Genomic DNA, 16,391 nt, shown 5'->3' on the forward strand with positions numbered 1-16,391 from the left:
ACACAAAATCTCATGCCCTCTGGGACCCAGGGCAGAAGCAGTAATTTGAAGGGAGCCTGGGTCAGACCTACCTGCTGATCTTGGAGAATCTCCCACAGAGGCAGGAGAAATATAATATAATATAATAACCAGAAAATATAAACCAGCTTTACAAAAAATGTTAAAGTGACTTCTCTAAGCGAAAAAGAAAACTCCACAACTAGAAACATTAAAATTACGAAAGGAAAAAGCTCATTGGTATAGACAAATATACAGTAAAGGCAGCAGATCATCCACACACAAAGCTATAGGAAGGTTAAAAAACAAAAGTAGTAAAATCCTCTGTATCCACAATAAGCAGTTAAGGGATACACAAAACAATTGGATGTAAAATATGATGTCAAAAACAGTAATCAGGGCTTCCCTGGTGGCGCAGTGGTTGGGAGTCCACCTGCCGATGCAGGGGACACGGGTTTGTGCCCTGGTCCAGGAGGATCCCGCATGCCGCGGAGCAGCTGGGCCCATGAGCCACGGCCACTGAGCCTGCGCGTCCGGAGCCTGTGCTCCACAGCAGGACAGGCCGCGGCAGTGAGAGGCCCCCGTACCGCAAAAAAACAAACAAACAAAAAAACAGTAATCATAGGCACAAGAGCCTATGATTAAGCCCTGGGGCGTCACCTGGTTATCTCACCACCTACCAAACAGAAAATTGTGCACAAGCTGATCACATTCCCCAGGGCCCCCTCCCTCACCTTGCCTTTAAAACCCCTTCCCTGGACTTCCCTGGTGGCGCAGTGGTTAAGAATCTGCCTGCCAATGCAGGGGACATAGGTTCGAGCCCTGTGCTTAATCAGAGGCACATCTCTTGAAGAGATCAGCAACTTGAAACAATCACACCTTATATATAGATTGTTATACATAAACCACATGATAACAAACCAAAAATCTATAATACACACACAAAAAAAGAGAAAGGAATCCAAGCAAAACACTAAAGACAGTCATCAAATAACAAGAAGAGAATAAGAAAGGAACAAAAAACAACTACAAAAAACAAGCTAAAAACAATTACCAAAATGGCAATAAAGACATACATATCAATAATTACTTGAACTGTAAATGAACTATGTGGTCCCATCAAAAGACACAGAGCGGATGAGTGGATTCAAAAACAAGACCTGTATATATGTTGCCTACAAGAGACTCATGGCATATCTAAAGACATGCAAAGACTGAGGGGATAGAAAAAGGTATTCCATGAAAATGGAAAGAAAAGAAAGAAAGCCAGGGTAACAATATTTATATGAGACAAAATAGACTTTAAAACAAAGATTGTTACAGGAGACAAAGAAGGACATTACATAGTGAATAAGGGAATCAATCAAGAACATTTAACAATTATAAATATATATGCACCCAACATAGGAGCATTTACATACACAAAGCAAATATTAACAGACATAAAGGGAGAAATCAACAGTAATAATAGTGAGGGACTTCAACACCCCACTTCCATCAATAGAGAGATCATCCAGACAGAAGATCAATAAGGAAATACTGGCCTTAAATGACACATTACACCAGACGGACTATGTATACATATATAAAACATTCCATCCAAAAGCAGAAGAATGCACATTCTTTCCAAGTATACATGGAACATTCACCAGGATAGATCACATGCCAGGCCAGAAAACAAGCTTCAGTGAATTTTTAAAAAGATCAAGCATCTTTTCTGACCACAACTCTATGAGACTAGAAATCAACTACAAGGGACTTCCCTGGTGGTGCAGTGGTTAAGAATACGCCCGCCAATGCAGAGAACACGGGTTCAAGCCCTGGTCCGGGAAGATCCCACATGCCACAGAGCAACTAAGCCCGTGCGCCACAACTACTGAGCCTGCACTCTAGAGCCCACACAAGCTACAACTACTGAAGCCCGTGTGCCTAGAGCCCATGCTCCACAACAAGAAAAGCCACTGGAATCAGAAGCCCGTGCACCTCAATGAAGAGCAGCCCCTGCTCGCCACAATTAGAAAAAGCCCACGCACCTCAATGAAAAGTAGCCCCCACTCGCCACAACTAGAAAAATCCCACGTGCAGCAACAAAGACCCAACACAGCCAAAAATAAATAACTAAATAAATTTATTAAAAGAAAAAAAGTCAACTACAAGAAAAAAACTGCATAAAACCTCCACAAATGTGTGGAGGCTAAACAATATGCTACTAAACAACCAATGGATCACTGAAGGAATCAAAGAGGAAACCAGAAAAAACCTGGAGACTAATGAAAACAAAAACACAATGATCCAAAATCCATGAAATGCAGCAAAAGCAATTCTAAGAGGGCAGTTTATAGCAATACAAGATTACCACAGGAAACAAGAAAGAAAACAAATGAACAACCTAACCTTACACCTAAAGGAACTAGAAAAAGAAGAACAAACAAAACCCAAACTTAGTAGAAGGAAAGAAATCATAAAGATCAGAGCAGATTTAAGTGAAATACAGACTAAGAAAACAATAGAAAAGATCAATGAAACTAAGAGCTGGTTCTTAGAAAAGCTAAACAAAATCAATAAACTTTTAGCTAGACTCATCCAGAAAAAAAGAGGGTCCAAATCAATAAAATCAGAAGTTAGACGCTACAACTGACACCGCAGAAATACAAAGGATCATAAGAGACTACTATGAACAACTGTATGTCAATAAAATGGACAACCTAGAAGAAACAGACAAATTCCTAGTAATGTACAATCTCCCAAGATTGAACCAGGAAGAAATAGAAAATATGGACAGACCAATTACCAGTAATGAAACATAATCAGTAATTTTTTCAAAAAAACTCTCAATGAACGAAAGTCCAGGACCAGGTAGCTTCACAGGTGAATTCTACCAAAAATTTAGAGAAGAGTTAACACCTACCCTTTCAAACTATTGCAAAAAACTGCAGAGGAAGGAATGTTTCCCAACTCATGCTACAAGGCCAGCATCACCCTGATACCAAAACCAAACAAAGATATCACAAAACAATAATGTTACAGACCAATAACACCAATGAACACAGATGCAAAAATTCTCAACAAAATATTAGGAAACCAAATCCAACAGTACATTAAAAAGGTCATACACCATGATCAAGTGGCATTTATCCCAGGGAGGCAAGGATTTTTCAATACCCACAAATCAATCAATGTGATACATCACATTAACAAACTGAAGAATAAAAACGATATGATCATCTCAATAGATGCAGAAAAAGCTTCTGACAAAATTCAACATCTATTTATGATTTAAAAAAAAAAAACTCTCCAGAAACTGGGTATAGAGGGAACATATCTCAATATCTCCTCTAAGATCAGGAACAAGACAAGGATGCCTGCTTTCTCCACTTTTATTCAACATAGTTTTGGAAGTCCTAGCCACAGAAAGAGATAAGAAAAAGAAATAAAGGGAATCGAAATTAAAAGGGAAGAAGCAAAACTGTCACTGTTTACAGATAAAATGACACTTCAGACATAGAAATTCCTAAGATGCCTACTAGAGCTCATTAATGAATTCAATAAAGCTGCAGGATACAAAATTAATATACAGAAATCTGTTGCATTTCTATCCACTAACAAGGAACTGTCAGAAAGAGATATTACGGAGACAATCCCATTTACAACAGCATCAAAAAGAATTCAAAACCTAGGAATAAACCTAGGAGGTAAAAGACCTGTACTTAGAAAACTATAAGACACTAATGAAAGAAACATAAGATTACACAAACAGATGGAAAGATATACCATATTCATGGACTGGAAGAATTAATATTGTTAAAATGATCATACTACCCAAGGCAATCTACAAATTCAATCAAATCCCTATCAAAATACAAATGGCATTATTCACAGAACTAGATCAAATAATTTAAAAATTGTATGGAAACAAAAAAGAACCCAAATAGCCAAAACAATCTGGAGAAAGAAAAACAGACCTGGAGGAATCATATCCCTGACTTCAGACTATACTACAAAGCTACAGTAATCAAAGCAGTATGGTACTGGCACAAAAGAGACATATAGATCAACGGAAGAGAATACAGGGCCCAGAAATAAACCCACACACTTATGGTCAATTAATCTATGGCAAAAGAGGCAAGAATATACAATGGGAAAAAGACAGTCTCTTCAATAATTGGCACTGAGAAAACTGGACAACTACCTCTAAATGAATTAAATTTGAACATTTTCTAACATCATATACAAAAATAAACCCAAAATGGATTAAAGACCTAAATGTAAGACTTGAAACCATAAAACCCGTACAAGAAAACACTGACGGAATACTCTTTGACATAAATTGTAGCAATATTTTTTTTGAATCTGTCCCCTAAGGCAAAGGAAACAAAAGCAAAAACAAACAATTGGGACCTGATTAAACATAAAAGCTTTTGCACGGCAAAGGAAAACATCAACAAAATGAAAAGACAACCTACTGAATGGAAGAAAATATTTGCAAATCATATGACCTATAAGGGGTTAATATCCAAACTATATACACAGCTCAACATTTTAAAACACCCAATTAAAGAATGCAGAATACATGAATAGACATTTCTTCCATAGGAGACACACAGATGGCCAACAGGCATGTAAAAAAATTCTCAACATCATTAATTATGAGAGAAATGTAAATAAAAACCACAATGAGATATCATCTCACACCTGTCAGAATGGCTATCATCAAAAAGAACACAAATAATAAATGCTGGCAAGGAAGTGGAGAAAAGGGAACCCTCATACACTGTTGGTGAGAATGTAGATTGGTGCAGCTACTGTCGAAACAGTCAGGAGGTTGCTCAAAAACTAAAATAGGGGCTTCCCTGGTGGTGCAGTGATTAAGACTCCATGCTCCCAATACAGGGGGGTCGGGTTCGATCCCTGGTCAGGGAACTAGATCCCACATGCATGCCACAATTAAGAAGCCCACCTGCCTCAACTAAGGAGCACACGGGCTGCACCTAAGGAGCCGGTGAGCAGCAACTAAGGAGCCTGCCTGCTGCAACTAAGACCTGGTGCAATCAAATAAATATATAAATAAATAAAAATTTTTAAAAAAAACCTAAGAACAGAACTATCATATGATCCATCAATTACACTCCTGGGTATATATCCAAATAAAACTAAAATGCTAATTCAAAAAGATACATGCACCCCAATGTTCATAGCAGCACTGTTTACAATAGCCAAGATACAGAAGCAACCTAAGCGTCCATCAACAGATGAATGGATAAAGAAGATGTGGTATATATATACAATGGAATAACATTCAGCCTTAAAAAAGAATGAAATTTTGCCATTTGCAACAACATGGATGGACCTGGAGGGTATTATGCTTAGTGAAATAAATCAGACACAGAAAGACAAATACTGCATGTTCTCACTTATATGTAGAATCTAAAAAATAAAACAAACTAGTGAATGTAATAAAAAAAGAGACTTACAGATATAGAAAATACACTAGTGGTTACCAGTGGGGAGAGGGAATATGGAGAGGCAATGTAGGGGTAGGGGATTAAGAGGTACAAACTACCACATATAAAATAAATAAGCTACAAGTATATACAGTGCAGTACAGGGATTATGATTATAGCCAATATTTTATAACTATAAGTGCAATATCCTCTAAAATTTTTTGAATCATTGAGACTGGTTCAAGTTAGCGGAGTAGAAGGACGTGTGCTCACTCCCTCTTGCGAGAGCACAGAATCACAACTAACCGCTGAACAATCATCGACAGGAAGACACTGGAACGCACCAAAAAAGAGACCCCCACATCCACAGACAAAGAAGAAGCCACAATGAGACTGTAGGAGGGGCACAACCACAATAAAATCAAATCCCAAAACTGCTGGGTGGGTGACTCACAAACTGGAGAACAGTTATACCACAGAAGTCCACCCACTGAAGTGAAGGTTCTGAGCCCCACGTCAGGCTTCCCAACCTGGGGGTCAGGTAACAGGAGGAGGAATTCCTAGAGAATCAGACTTTGAAGACTAGTGGGATTTCATTGCAGGACTTCGACAGGACTGGGGGAAACAGACTCCACTCTTGGAGGGCACACACAAAGTAGTATGTGCATCGGGACCCAGGGGGAAGGAGCAGTGACCCCATAGAAGACTGAACCAGACCTACCTGCTAGTGCTGGAGGGTCTCCTGCAGAGGTAGGGAGTGGCTGTGGCTCACCATGGGGACAAAGAAACTGGCAGCAGAAGTTCTGGGAAGTACTCCTTGGCGTGAGCCCTCCCAAAGCCTGCCATTAGCCACATCAAAGAGCCAGGTAGGCTCCAATACTGGGTCGCCTCAGGCCAAACAACCAACAGGGAGGGAAGACACAAAAGACCCTGAATAGCCAAAGCGGTCTTGAGGGAAAAAAACAGAGCTGGAGGAATCAGACTCCTTGACTTCTGACTATACTACAAAGCTACAGCAATCAAGACAATATAGTACTGGCCCAAAAACAGAAATATAGATCAACGGAACAGGATAGAAAGCCCAGAGATAAACCCACACACTTATGGTCAAGTAATCTATGACAAAGTAGGCAAGGATATACAATGGAGAAAAGACAGTCTCTTCAATAAGTGGTGCTGGGAAAACTGGACAGCTACATGTAAAAGAATGAAATTAGAACACTCCCTAACACCACACACAAAAATACACTCAAAATGTATTAGAGACCTAAATGTAACACTTCTCCAAAGAAGACATACAGATGGCCAAGAAGCACATGAAAAGCTGCTCAACATGACTAATTATCAGAGAAATGCAAATCAAAACTACAATGAGGTATCACCTCATACCAGTTAGAATGGGCATCATCAGAAAATCTACACACAATAAATGCTGGAGAGGGTGTGGAGAAAAGGGAAGCCTCTTGCACTGTTGGTGGGAATATAAATTGATACAGCCACTATGGAGAACAGTATGGAGGTTCCTTAAAAAACTAAAAATAGAATTACCATGTGACCCAGCAATCCCACTACTGGGCATGTACCCAGATAAAACCATAGTTCAAAATGACACATGTACTCCATGTTCACTGCAGCACTATTTACAATAGCCAGGTCATGGAAGCAACCTAAATGCCCATCGACAGACGAATGGGTAAAGAAGATGTGGTACATATATACAATGGAATAGTACTCAGCCATAAAAAGGAACGATATTGGGTCATTTGTAGAGATGTGGATGAATCTAGAGACTGTCATACAGAGTGAAGTAAGTCAGAAAGAGAAAAACAAATATTGTATATTAATGCATATATGTGGAACCTAGAAAAATGGTATAGATGAACCAGTTTGCAGGGCAGAAATAGAGACAAAGATGTAGAGAACAAACATATGGACACCAAGGGGGGAAAGTGGTGGGGTTACGGTGGTGGTGTGATGAATTGGGAGATTGGGATTGACATATATAAACTAATACGTATAAAATGGATAACTAATAAGAACCTGCTGTATAAAAAAATAAAGTAAAATTCAAAAAATTGAATCATTATCTTGTACACCTGAAACAAATATAATATTTATTGTAAATCAACTGTACCTCAATAAAAATAAATAAATTAATATTTTATATTTCACTCTGTCCTAAAATATAGTTAGCTGGGTTTAAAATTCTAAATTAACAGTAGGTTTCCTTAAGCATATTCATGCTACTTCTAGTGACATTTCATCTGATATTTATTGATGCTCATAAGAAATCTGTTGTATGTCTACTTTTTGTTTCTTTGCAGGCAAAGTATAAAGAGCTTTATAATATTCTCTGTAGAACCACACTGCCTAGTTTCAAATCCAGTTCCACCAACAACCTATATTAGTTGTGTCTTTTATGATGCTCTGACATCTTGGGGCCTTGAGGACCCAGGAGGTGACTTCCCCTTCCAGGGTTAGCTAATTCTTAGCAACTGTGAAGAAGTTTGCTTCTGAGCACACCTTTCACATGCAACCAATCCTTAGTCTCTACTCTGCAATGCCTCCTTTATTTATCATACACCATGCCAATATTCCCCTTACCCTGAATCAACCCAGGGCCAGGTATCAGACAACTAGGGACCTCCCCTACAGCCCAGAGGCTGCCAAAATTATTCAATCTATCCAACCCTAAACTTGTTCAGCTTGCCTATCCTGTCTTATCCATTCCTTCCCATGAAAATCACAACAAAGGCTCTGGACCATGGTTTCCTTCTAACTCCTTCTACACCGAGGAACCCTAATGTTTCCCTATGTGGCTGTGCATGGCATGGCACATCCCCTCCTCTTGGAAACAACACTAAACTCTTCTTTCAAGGCAGCTGTCTTTGTGTCACCTTACCATCCATGATTAAAAAGAAATCCTGAGTACATTTTAAAACACAACTAGACATATGATTATGGCTAACTAACCTCTCTGTGCCTCACTTTCCTCATCTACAAAATGGCAGTAGCAATAGGACTACTTTAAAGGGTTATTATAAATATTATATGAGTTGATACATGTAAAACACACAAAATAGTGCCTATTCCAAGTTAAGTGCTCAATAAATATTATTTATCATTATAATGATTATTTTATTTCATCCACCAGTTTTAAGATCTTTTGTTTCTGATTTTCTTAAATGTCCCTATTTTATGTCTGTGTATGGGTTTGTTTTTACATATACTGCTCAGGATTTGGTGTGCTCCATTCTATTTTTTCCTTCTGGTACTCCTATTAGATGTATGTTAGACTTTCTTACTCTATACTCCAAATATCAGTTTCTTCCATATTTTCTACCTTTTTCTGTCCCTGACATGCATTATGGATTGTTTCCTCAAATCTATCTTCCAATTCATCCTTTATTTAGTTGTATTTAGCTTGCCATTCAATCTATCTACTGATTATTTCAGTTACTTTCTTTTATTTCTAAAACTTCTATTTGGCTTACTTTCACACTTGCCTGCTCTTTTTACACACTATTCTGTTTCTGTCTTAAATTATGACAGATTGTAAAAATGGCCATAAGTTATTCCTTTTCCTGTGTGAATGTTCCTTGCTAGTGCCTTCCCATACTGACTAGGGACTGGCCTTACAACTGACTTTGGCCATAAGCCAACAGAAACATGATGCAGTCAGAGACTTGAGAAGCACTTGCACACTGAGGCTTCTGTCTTTGCTGCTCTTGGGAACTGTGTGACCACCACCATGAAAAGATGTCCAGCTTACTCTGCTGAATGAAAAGAGAAATGCTGCCGAATATCCCCATTTGCCCAAACACCAGTACAAACTGACAGCCAGCACCAACTGACAGGCATATGAGGTAATCTCTAGCTAACTAGCCCCTAGCTGACCCTACAAAACCCATATTCAACCCTTAGACTTATAAGCAATAATAAAATGGTTGTTTTAGTAACTGAGCTTTGGAATAGTTTACAGTGCAGCAAAAAGCTAACTGGTACATGTGATTTCTAAACCTTCCTTTTACACTTGAAACATACTTATTTTAAAGTTTCTCTGTTGGACCACTATTTCTAATAATGAGGGCTGGCTATCCTTCACAGTGGTTTCTCTATATGCTTTGTAATCTTTGATTGAGAGCTCATCTTCAGTGGGAATATTTTCTGTGGGAGTCCTATGTGCTCTGGGCCAACTGTCCACACAGCAGTTTTAAACTTTCTTGGTCAAAGTATGACAGGTATTACAAATTTCTGGATTTCTCAACCTGGGCTCCCAGCACTATGAGGACAGTGTGAATTCAAACCCCACAACCATAAGTGGTTTTAATCAGAGTTCCAACTTCCACTCTGTAATGCTCATGGTAAAAGAAAGTTTTCATGCTGTTTCTATAGTCTAATGGAAGAAATCTGCTAGTCCCTATTTCCTTGAATGTGTACACCTTCAAGACAATCACCTTTAAGCTAGGCTGACTTTAACTCTGTTGCACATAAGGTCCAAGTAATTAAGGTCTCTTATCAGTTTCTGATAATCCAATAACTTGCTTCAAGCTTTCTCTCAGTGCTACAACTTTTCCTGAGTTTCCTCTCCTCTTCCTTCTCACAATTCCAAGTTCTTTCACTGCATCCTAACTAAAAGTTTCATGTGTATGGAAGCAGCAGAGGATGCTGCCTGGAAGTAAAAGTAACTTCTTAAATCTGAGCACATTATTCCCCTGCTTCAAATCTTTCAATAATTCCCCATTGCCCACATCAGTGTTTGTTAATATACTGATCTCTAGAAAATTAGTGGTCCTAAGTTGTCTATCAAGAGTGCTACAGGTTTGCCTCTCAGTTTCAGAGGAAAAAGTGATAAAATATATATATATTTTTTGGCTGCATTGGGTCTTTGCTGCTGTGCATGTGCTTTCTCTGGTTGCAGCGAGTAGGGGTTACTCTTTGTTGCGGTGTGCAGGTTTCTCATTGTGGTGGCTTCTCTTGTTGCAGAGCACAGGCTCTAGGCATGCAGGCTCAGCAGTTGCGGCACGCAGGCCCTAGAGCACGTGGGCTTTAGTAGTTGTGGCACGTGGGCTCAGTAGCTGTGGCACGTGGGCTCAGTAGCTGTGGCACGCAGGCTTCAGTAGTTGTGGTTCACAGGCTCCAGAGCACAGGCTCAGTAGTTGGGGCACACAGGCTTAGTTGCTCCACGGCATGTGGAATCTTCCCGGACCAGGGCTCAAACCCATGTCCCCTGCATTGGCAGGTGGATTCTTAACCACTGTGCCACTAGGGAAGCCCCTGCTAGTATTTTGTTAATATTTTTGTGTCTATGTTCACAAGAGATACTAATATCTAGTTTTCTTGTGATGTCTTTGGTTTTCATATCAAGGTATTGCTGGTCTCAGAAAATAAGTAGGCAAGTGTCCCATCTTCTTTTATGTTCTGGAAGAGTTTATGTAGAACTGTATTCTTTCTTCCTTAAAAAGTTTTCAGTAGGATTCCCACATTATCTTTTTAAGGTCTTAGGGTATAAAGTGACATGCTCTCTTTCATTCCTGAGTTTTGACGATTTGTGTCTTCTTTTTTTTCTCACCATTTTCTTGTTTTTTATTGGGGTATAGTTGTTTTACAATGTTGTATTAGTTTCTACTGTACAGCGGAGTAGAATTCCCTGTGCTATACAGCAGGTTCTTATTAGTCATCTATTTTATACATATTACTGTATATATATCAATCCCAATATCTCCCAATTCATCCCACCACCTCCCCTACCCCTCTGCTTTCACCCCCTTGGTATGCATATATTTGTTCTCTATATCCGTGTCTCTTCTCTCTTCTTTTTTCAGCCAGTCTAGCTAGAGGTTTCTCAATTTCATTGATATTTTCAAAGACACAGGTTTTAGTTTCATTGAATTACTCTCCTGTTTTTCCATGATCAATTTCATTACTTTGTGCTTTTAATAGTCTCTGCATTGTGCTTATTTTGATTTCAAATAGCTCTTTTTTCTCAAGTTTCTTAAAATTGAAGCTTAGATCACTAATCTAAAATTTCCTTTTTGCTAATGTAAATATTTAATGCTAAAAATTTCCAAGTATTGATTTGACTGCATCCTTCACATTTTGATATGCTGGGTTTTTTTCTTTCATTCAATTAAAACTATTTTCTAATTGCACTGTGACTTTCTCTTTGACCCATGGGATATTTAGAAGTATCTTATTTAATGTCCAAATATTTGGGAATTTCCAGGTATCTTTGTTATTGATTTTTAGTTTAATTCCATTGTGGTTGGAGAACAGGCTTTGTATACTTTCAATTCTTTTAAATCTTGGCTTGCTTTATGACACAGAATATGGTCTCTCTTGATGAATATTCCATACTCACTTGAAAAGAATGTATATTCTGTTGTTGCTGGGTAGAGGGACCTACAAATGACTATTAGGTCAAGCGAGTTGATGGTACTTTTCAGGTGTTTTCTTCCTTACTGATGTTATGTGAAGTCATTTTGTTGATTACTAACAGAGGAGTGTTTGAAGGCAGGGGCCAGTCAATCACGAAAGTCCTTCTTAGCTAAATTAAGGAGTATGAAGCTTACCCTGAGTTATGGAAGCTAACAGGAGATTAACTTTAAGAAATAGAATAATAAGATTAAAAAATTTTTTTAGAAGACTTGACAAGATTGAAAATAGGTTGGAGGAGAGCTAAAGTAGAGATGGGGAGAACCAATAGGGAGGCTTTTAACAATAATCAAGGAGAAACATGTACTTGAATTAAGGCAGTGGCTCTGAGAATAATCAAGAAAAAACAGACTTAAGGAGATAATAAGAGAAAAGAATCTGATAAACAACTGGGTGAGAGATGGAGAGGAATGGGTAAAAGGGAAGAGGCAATTATGATTCTCAGTTTCTGGTTTGGATTACTGAGTATATAAGGGATAACATTTACCAAAATAGAAAAATACAAGAAGAGAAATGGATTTGAGGGAAAGGATGAATTCCCAATTTCAACATGCTGAGATGAAGGTTCTTGTAGAATATTCATGAAAGATGTCCATTAAGCTACGTGGGCTCGGCAGAGAGGTCTACACTATAGATATAGATTTATGTCATCAACACATATTATTAACTGAAACCATAATTTTGGATGAAGTTATTGAAGATCAGCATATAAACCAGTGTTTCTCTAAATGTCACCCTAACATTATCTGCAGATTATTAAAATGCAGATTCCTAGACACCATTTTAGATTAAATTTACCTAAGTCTCATAGGCTGAAACCAAGGTGTTAGCTGGGCTGTATCACTTATTGAAAGCTCTGAGGGAGACTGCACTGCCACGCTCATTCAGGCTGTTGGCAGAATTCAATTCTATGCAGCTGCAGGACTGAGGTCCTTCTTTCCTTGCTAGTTGTTGTCTGAGTGCCACCCTTCACTCTCAGAGCCCTCCCTCTAGTCTTTGCAGGTAGCCCCTTACATCTGAGAACAAGCAACAGCTTATCCTTCTCACACTGCCACATCTCTGACTCTTCTGCTTTCCTCTTCCACTTTAAAGGGTCTGTGTGATTACATTAGGCTCTCCCAGAACATCTAAAATAATCTCCCTACCCTAAAATCTGTAACCTTAATTCCATCTGCAAAGTCCCCTTTTCCTTGTAATGTAACATATTCACAGGTTCCAGGGATTTGGGCATGGACGTCTTTGGGGCGCCGGTATTCTGCCTACCACAAGCGGTCTGATACAAGTCATTTTGTAGACGTATATTTTCATTTCTCTTGGGTAAATATCTAGGAGTGGAATTGCTGGGTCACAGTGCAGATATATGTTTAACTCTATAAAACACTGGGCACACAGCTGAATAAAGACTACATCACCTATCTTTCCTTCTTGTTAGTGTGTCACTGATTAAGAACTGGTTAATGGGTTGTAAGTGGATGTGTCATAGGCAACACCTGAGAAGTGTCCTTAAAGAGAAAAGTATGTGCCTTTCATCAAGCTTCCCTCTTGCTATGAGCAGGTGGCATTTGGAATTAAAGCAGTCATCTCAATCATGAGGTAGCATGCTAAGGATGGCAGAACAGCAAAAAAGAGGAGTCTGAATCCCTGATGGTCACAGAGCTGCTGCCAGACCATCCACGGCCTGCCTACCTATAGAATCATATGCATATTTAAGCCATTATTATATTTTCTATGTAATGAAGCCAAATCCAATTCTAACACATCACAGTTTTAAATATCTATATGCTAGTGATCCCAAAGTGGTACCTCCAGCCACAATCTTTCCAGACTCATGTATCCAACAGCTACTGGAACATTTCCACTTGGAGGTAAAACAGGCCTTTCAAACTTAACTGTCCAAAACAGAATTCTTTATTTTTTCTCCCTGAACTCTTCCTCCTCTCATTCTCCTCATCAGCACCAAACCAACAGTAAATGTTTTTTTATGATAAATGGTGAATGATCTACCTCAGAGCTCAAGCAAAAAACACATATGGTGCCCCTGATTCCTTGTTTTCCCCTCACCTCGTATCCAAACCACGCACAATTCTTGTTCTCTGCCATCAAAATATATCCCAAATCCTGCCACATTGTCCATCCTCACTGTTACTACTCTAGTGCAAGTCACCATCATCTCTCATTTGCAATGGCATCCTCAATGGTGCTTTTGTAGCTTAAAAAATCCTTCCCAGAGATGAAAAAGTTCTGCAGATAGGTAGTAGTAATGGTTGCATGATAACATGAATATCACTGAACTGTACACCTAAAAGTGGTTAAAATGGTAAATTTTATGTTACATGTATTTAACCCAAATAAAACAAACAAAAAAGAAATCTTTCCTAGAGACAACATAGCCTCCTATATTTCCTACTTTTTTTCTAAATATTTTTCATGTGTGTCTTTCACACTTAGGTCTTCAATCCACTTGGAAATTACTATTGTGAATGGTGTGAAGTAGGAATCTAATTTTGTCTTCAATCTATGTGGAGATCACATATCTCAGCATCATTTATTGAATACTTTGTGCTTTTGTAATACCAAAGCTTACCAAAGCTAACCTTATACTTAGCTTCCATATGTATGCGGACGTGTTTCTAAGCTCTCTATTCTGTTCCATGAGTCTACTTTCCTGTCCCTAAACCAATACCAGTAATTAAGACAGTAGTCTCAATTATCATGGCTTTATATTGTTTTGATATCTGGGAGGAAGAGACTTTATTTTTCTTCAAAATTGAGTTAGGAATTCTGGGTGCTTTGCCTTTTCATATACATGTTAGGTTCAGCATGTCAAGTTCCATGAAAAACTATACAGCAATTTTAATTGGAATTGCAGTGAATCTGTAGAATTGGAGAAAACTGACATCTTTATGATACTGAGTCTTCCTATCCATGAATATGGTATATCTCTCCATTTACCTGGGTCTTCTTTTATGTGTTTCAGGAGAGCATTATAATTTTCTCCTTAAAGGACTATGCAGCTTTCGTCTGATTTATTTCCAGATACCTTCAGTTTTTAATAGTTATGAATAGCATCTTTTTTATTATTAAAATTCCTAGTTAGTTATTGCTGTTGTGTAGAAGTTACTGTTTTACTCAGAAATCTGCTTGAACTGAAGGCCATTTCTGATGACCTCCTAACCAAAGAAGCCCTCCCAGTCATTCTTTATAACTTCACATCAGTTAACCTTCTTGTTAACTGATTTTTAGTGCTCCTCTCCCCCACTATAATTAGTTGCTTGTTCACCATTGTATCCCCAGTCTCTAGAATAGGGTCTGTGCAACACATAATTGCGCAAAATGTCTGCTGAATAAATAAATGAGGTCTTAAATCTGGATGATTTGGAAAAATACAGGAAGAAAAGCAGATTTTGAAGTGAGGGTGGAGTGAAAACTAGTTCAGTTTGAGAGGTGGTGTTTAGAGTTCTCACAGGTCATTTATGTGCAGGCATCAGGCCAGCACCTGGAGCACAAGAATGGAGGTTTGATGTGATGGAAGTGATGAGACCGTCAAGGAGGAGAATGCATTCAAGAAGGAAAAACAAGAAAATATACTTGGGAAGAACTACACCTGGGTCAGATTAAAGAGAGAGGGAGCGAGCTTGCACAACAACATGGAAACCAACCGGACGGGAAAGATTTGAAGCACAGGAAGAGGGAAATAAATGGAAGAGCTAGGTTTGTAAATTACATGAACACACAATTAGAGAAGTACAATTTCATCTAAGGAACAGAAAGCAAGAACCTCATTTCTCCATTGGTAAAACCAATTGGAGAAAGAGACAGCTCCATTAGACCACAGATCCGAATTTGGGGAAGAGAGTAATTTTACTTTACTCTGGGTCTTTCACTTTAATATGACAATTACCGGGTTTGGAGGACCTATCAGCATTCAATCTATTCAACCTCTCGGGTCACAGCTAGACGCTGCCGTCTGAAAGGTTCGGATTTAAACGAGGAGACTGTTTCCTCCTCATTTTCATCGTCTTGCCGTGACCACCGCGCCGGGCTAATGGTACCGGCAGGTGCTCTTTAGGCCTTGGATTGTAAATAGAGAAGAGCGGCAACCGGGAAAGAAGAGTAGGGCTGCCGAGGCTGCGAGAGAGGCCCTCACCTCACGCCCAGCGGCGGGTCAGCGGGTCAGTCAGGGGCCGCGCCCCGTCGCCGCCCTCCCCACTCCCCGCCGTGCCGGGCTTCGCCAGGGCCCCAGCCCGCCCCCACGAGCCCAGCCTTCCCTTCCTACCTGCCGGCACGCAGACTCAGCAAGCCCCGAGCTGTTCACCCGGGACGAGGTCAGCAGGGAGACCACCACTCTCCGCCGCTCCCAGCCCGCGCGCGTCCCCGACCAGCCGCGGGCTGCACGTGACCCCGCCCTCACCGCACGCCGCCCCGCCCCCTCAGCCCAGCCCGCGCCCCGCCTCCCGCCGGCGCGCTCCACCCACGAGACCGTCGCTGTCGCGATGACGTAACCGGCGCAAGCGCACT

The 16,391-nt window shown here is 39.6% G+C and overlaps 1 protein-coding gene across 2 annotated transcripts in view; it reads right to left on the reverse strand.

Annotated features, from left to right (window-relative positions):
• SERAC1 (serine active site containing 1) overlaps window positions 1-16,263 on the reverse strand; it is a 75,550-nt gene extending 59,287 nt beyond the window's left edge. For both annotated transcript variants that reach the window (XM_081250707.1, XM_081250706.1), the window contains exon 1: window positions 16,150-16,263. The gene's annotated coding sequence lies outside the window, so the exon portion shown is untranslated. The remainder of the gene's footprint in view (window positions 1-16,149) is intronic.
• Window positions 16,264-16,391: the final 128 nt, after the last annotated feature.

The sequence above is a fragment of the Mesoplodon bidens genome (assembly GCF_964165515.1).
Source record: "Mesoplodon bidens genome assembly, chromosome: 12".
Taxonomy (NCBI): Eukaryota; Metazoa; Chordata; class Mammalia; order Artiodactyla; family Ziphiidae; genus Mesoplodon; species Mesoplodon bidens.